Source organism: Papio anubis, chromosome 13, assembly GCF_008728515.1.
Source record: "Papio anubis isolate 15944 chromosome 13, Panubis1.0, whole genome shotgun sequence".
Lineage (NCBI taxonomy): Eukaryota > Metazoa > Chordata > Mammalia > Primates > Cercopithecidae > Papio > Papio anubis.
In genome coordinates, this window is record NC_044988.1 from 82372082 (window position 1) to 82378081 (window position 6000).

The following is a 6000-nucleotide window of genomic DNA, read 5'->3' on the forward strand; positions in this document are numbered from 1 at the left end:
CATTGCTGGCAGAATGTAAAATGGTGCAGTCACTTTGGGAAACATTCTGACAATTCCTCAAAAGGTTAAACATAGTTACCACGTGACCCAGCAATTCCATTCCTGGGTATGCACCCAAGAAAATGGGAACTGTGTGTCCATACAAAAACCTGAGCATGACTGTTCTTAGCAGGCTGGTAAGCCTTCTTCACAATAGCCCCAAAGTGGAAACTACCCAAATATCCATCAGTTGATGAATAGATAAACAAAATGTTGTATATTCATAAAATGGAATATTATTTCACATATTATTCCATAAAAAGGAATGACGTACTGAAACGTGCTACAACATGGATGACCTTTGAAAACATCATCCTAGCTGAGAGAAGTCAGGCACAAAAGGCTTCATAGTCTATTATTCCATTTCTACAAAATGTGCAGAATAGGCAAATTCATAGAGATAGGAAGTAGATTTATGGCTGCTAGGGGCTTTGGGGATGACCAACTAATGTTTGGGGCTATGTCTGGCTGCTCCTTCAGTGTCTTAAAATATTTTTCATCTGGGCTTTAGACTAGAATTAAATCAAGCAATTAGCAGTTCTCTGGTTATCTTCTCTATTTGGGGCTTTTATTCCTTTTCATCGTGTTTATTTTTTCTTTCTAAGTTTAAAGATAATTCTGCTTTCCCTTGAACACAGTGTAGTGTAGTGGCTAAGAGTGTAGGCTCTGAAATCATACTAGAACTTGAGTCCTGCCCTGATGCTTACTAGCTGTGTGACCTTAAGATCTCTCGTATCATATTTTCTCGTCTGTAAAATGGGAATCATATTAGGACTTACCTTGAGAATTGCAAAAACTAAATGAGTTAATGCATGTAAGAGTTAATGCATGTAATATGTTTAAAATAGTTTCAATGAATTTTAGTTTCTGTTATTATTAGCCAGATGAAGATGTCAAATGTAAAATTATAATTTTCTAACTGTCAGGTTGTAGGTTTAACTATTTTTAGTTGGTTTTCAAGTTGTAATTATGGCTTTAAAATATCAATCTTATTTTCTGTGTTCATTTTAATCTCCAGAAGCTTTGGTTTATTGAAGGATTTAGTCTTTATTGGCCAACTGAGATTGTCTTGAGAAGGGGCAGTGAAGGAAATTCATATACAGGCTATTTGAGATCCTATTTAAAGACTTGTGCTTTTTAAACCCAAGAAAGGAGGACTAAGTAATGGGGGCAAGGTGGGATAGAGTGGAAGAGGTGGGAGCACAATGCATTCCTTAAGCTACTTAAATACTGCCACATTGATGTGGAGTTGACTGGTTCATTGTGGTCCCAGAGCAAACAGCTGGGACCACTAGATGTAAGTTTTGGTTTGGTTTAAGGAAGGAATTTTTAATAGTCAGAGCTTTCCAAACCTACCTTAGTACAAGCCACCAGCTTCTCTCTCCTGCTTCACTACAATAATCTCCTAACTTGTTTGCACATCCCTAAGGCCCCCTCCAATACTTTAGTGATATGACAGCCACAGTGATCTTTTCAAAGCACAGATATGATTCTGTCATTTCTCTGCTTATAACCTTTCAATGGCTTCCAGTTACTCTTGGAATAAGGACCAAAATCTGAATTAAGATGGGCTTACCGGGTCTGACCCTCCCTAACTCTTCAGCCTCATCTCACACGACATGGCCCCTTGCTCACAATGGCCCACCCACCTGGTCTCCATCAATTACTTCCTCCAACTCCCCTTGGGGCCTTAGAACATGCTTTTATCTCTGTTTATGACATTCCAGTTCCATTTTCTCTAGTGAGCGCCCACTCTCCCTTTAGATGTTAGCTCAACCATCCCATTCTCAAAGAAGCCTTCCTTGAACTTCCTGTCTTGGTCTATTAGATGTTCTCATAGCAGCATGTACCTCTCATGTGGAGCTCTTTCCACTGTTATAATTTAATGATATTTGTATGAATTTTTGATTAATGTCTGAAAGTTCCTTGGGTACAGAGATCACATCTTTTCCTTTTTATCCCCACCTGCATCTTCAGTAAGGAGCATCGTGCCTGGCACATAAGTGCTCGATGGATACTTCTTGAATGAATGCATGAACAAATGAGCAGATAAAGTTGTTTAAGTGAGAATTGTACTCCTTCCACCAGAGATATTTGATCCCGAGGCTACGAAAACTCAAGGCTTCTTTTAGAATCCGAGTCTGTAATTCCAGGATCCTTGCAATAAAGGTTTAATAGTTAAGGAAATGGTAGTGAGCTCTCCAGATTGCTATGGTCAACCTCTTAACCATTGTCACATTGTGTAGTTGAAAAATGCCTGAGCGCCACCTAGCGAGCTGAGGAAATGTTCCTCTTGGCCATTCATCATTGTTCATTCATTCCATCACGTTCGCCACCCAGCACTACTCACACAGACTATGGTGTCCTTGGGCAACATGGCATCTCTGTCCCTCAAGGAGGTCACAACTTTTTGGTGAACACAGATACCTGAACAAAAGCTCACGGGTACATGTGACAAAGTACACTGGAGATGTATTTTCAAGAGGAACACTGTTTAGCGTGGTTATTGGGAAGGATTTTAGGTTCAGAGAGAAGAGCGAGTAGCAAGGAACTGATTAAATAATTAGGACAGAAAGGCCAGGGGCGGTGGCTCACACCTGTAATCCCATCACTTTGGGAGGCTGAGGTAGGCAGATCACTTCAGGTCGCGAGTTTGAGACCTGCCTAGCCGACCCCATCTCTACTAAAAATAAAAAAATTGCAGGCGTGTGCCTGTAATCTCAGCTACTCAGGAGGCTGAGGTGGGAGAATCGCTGGAACATGGGTGGCAGAGGTTGTTGCAGTGAGCTGAGATTGTGCCACTGCACTCCAGCCTGGGCGACAGAGTGAGACCCTGTCTCAAAAAAACAAAAACAAAAACAAAACAAAAACAACAACCAAAAAAGCAAAAACAAATTAGGACACACACAGAGAGAGACGGTGAACATCCTACAATAAAGAGGAAGAGAAGGAGGGCTGGCTTCTCTTTAAGCTGTAGAAGGCTGCCGGGAAGAAGGTGAGATGGGCCAGATGTAGATGAGATGTTATATGGGAAGAGGAGACCCTAAAAGAGAGCATTGTCTTGTTTACTGGACAGTTTTGAGCTTTTAAACTATTTAAAGATAAACATGTTTCCACTTAACACATCTTGGGAAAATATTATGTGGGGTGAATTTTGTCAAACTTACCAATTTTCACTTTGAAAATGAGACCTGCTCTAATTTGACATCTGAAAGCAGAGATTCTTGACTCTGTCCCTTTGTCATGTAGAAGATCAGCCAAGTCCAGGCCTAGACTATTTTTGGGACTTGGGTCCAGATGACAAATAATTGCTCATTCTCTTCCAATGTAGATAGTTCAATTCTCTGCTTGTCCACAATTCCTCCTTTTCCAAAACCCCAAGCTCCCAGCGCTCTGTTTTGGTAAATTCAGTCCTCAACCCTTTCTAGCTGTGGCCTCAGTTTTGCTGTAGAGGTAGAGGATAGGGCTCAATCTCTCACTCCCTCACTGCCTCTGAGTACTGAGATACTGGCACGCCTATTCCGTGCTGGAGCCCCTCAGTTCAGGAGTCTGTCACTGACCCCAACTGGAGCCAATAATCTCTTCCACATCCAACACAAACTCTTGGCCAGGCGCGGAGGCTCACACCTGTAATCCCAGCACTTTGGGAGGCCACAGCGGGAGGATCACTTGAGCCCAGGGGTTTGAGATTGGCCTGGGCAACACAGTGAGAGCCTGTCTCTATAAGAACAAAAGACTTAAAAAACACCCCAAAACATGATGTCTTGTCTCAGAACAGGAAGAGCTACCGTTTCTGTGAGAGGTAGGGACTGCTGGTCAGATAGGGCAACTACATGCCACTGTGGCTGCCAGGAAAAGAATAGGAGTCTCTCTCTCTCTCTCTCTCTCTCTCTCTCTGTGTGTGTGTGACAAAAATTTTGAATCTAGAGTTGGAAAAGAGAGTACAGGTGGTTCTCAGGGCCTTAGGATTCCTGCAGATTAAGGAGCAGGACTCCAGAGCCCTGTAGATTGGGGACTGGGAGGCAGCTGGTGCTAAAAGTAGGCCCAGGGTGTAGGTGCACAGACTAGAATCTGCACGGTCACATTGTGAGGAGGTCATTTGTTCCACTACCTCCTGAGGTGCTGCCCAGGATGAAACACATCTAAGGCTCCGGGAAAGCACAGGCTGTGTGAACTGCGAACGACCTTTGCATTCCTATCCTGCAGAGAGTTTGTTGCAAGTGCACTGTGGAGCTTTCCATGGGTACTTTCTCCACAGGCCACTCGCCCAGCGTCTCATAGTCTTAAAATCATCTGATTAAGGTTGACTATGTCTATTAAAGACTTTTATATGTATATTTCAGCTCATGGGAGCAAGGCTGATAGCAAGGCTGAGATTAGGAAGCAGGAAGCTGGTTATTCACCCCTTTCGCCCCATAAGTCACCCTATGTGCATATAGGTGCTCCCACCCCTTCCTGCCCTACAACAATAGTATGTTCTTTGTTCTGCTACCTCACCTAGGTATTAAATAGCTTTACTTAACTTGTTCTGCAGAAATAAAAATAAATTGAGTGACAATTTAACCCATACAACATTAAGGGCTAATACAATTTTAAAGTTTTAAACAATCGGCTGGGCGCGGTGGCTCACGCCTGTAATTCTAGCATTTTGGGAGGCCAAGGTGGATGGATCACTTGAGGTTAGAAATTTGAGACCAGCCTGACCAACATGGTGAAACCTTGTCTCTACTAAAAAATACAAAAATTAGCCGGGCATGGTGGTGGGCAACTGTAATTCCAGCTACTCGGGAGGTTGACCAGGAGAATCACTTGAACTTGAAAGGCAGAAGTTGTAGTGAGCCAAGATCGTGTCACTGCACTCCAGCCTGGGCAACAGAGTGAGACTTTGTCGCAAGTAAATAAATACATAAAAATTTAAAAAATCATTAAGAACAAGACAAATATTCCCAGCTTTAAGAAATGGGTGCCTAGGTTGGGCTCCCCAACAAGCAGACTTAAGAGAAAGATTTGTGTTCAGAAGGTTTATTATGTAGTGCTTGAAACCTCCTTTGCAAGAATTATAATTGAGGAAATTATGACAGTGAGAGAGATCAGACCTAACCTACTCCATCCTGCCTCTAACCTTTAAGCCGTCGTGGTTCATTCCTAGCTGTAGGTTGAACTAACCTTGGGAAGGAATTCAGTTTATGGTTTGATTCTGAAACAAAACTGATAATAGCCCTTTCCTGAAAAGACCCCTTTCTTGCCTGAGGACCAGTCTGCCTTTGTAGGACTAACAAATTAGCTACAAGATTAGAAATTAAGGTTTAGGGGTCATGCGGCCTCTGCCTGCAAGAGTCTGAACCTCTCCCAGTTGTCTCTGGGGATAACATCATTATTGTAAAACCTAACGTCAGTGCTTGAGAGATTTTGCGGACCCTACGCTTAATGATCAGCTGACACCACCCAGACTGGTAATCTGGCTCAGCTAGTTCTGCGGTCCCACCCAGGAGCAGAAGACACAGCAAGAAAACCTCATTTCGACCCCCATGATTCCATCTCCAACCTGACGAATCACAACTCCTCACTTCCTGAGCTCCTATCCACCAAATTGTCTTAAAAAAAACCCCGATCCCCAAACGTGAATGCTCAGGGAGATTGATTTGAGTAATAATAAAACACGGGTCTCCTGCACAGCCGGCTCTGCATGAATTACTCTCTATCCATTGCAATTCCCCTGTCTTGATAAATCAGCTCTATCTAGGCAGCGGGCAAGGTGAACTCGTTGGGCTATAACGTGCTCTGGGGATCAACACCCAGGGGGATGAGAGAAGCGGGATCTGTCAGAGGGAGGTGTTGACTTGCGATGTAGTTGCAACAAAGGCCTCAGCGAATTTAATGGGGGAGCTGACAGGATCCTTCAGTGTTGCTCCACCTTGAGGCCAGGGGGCCAAGCCTTTATACTCCCCACCATACAACATT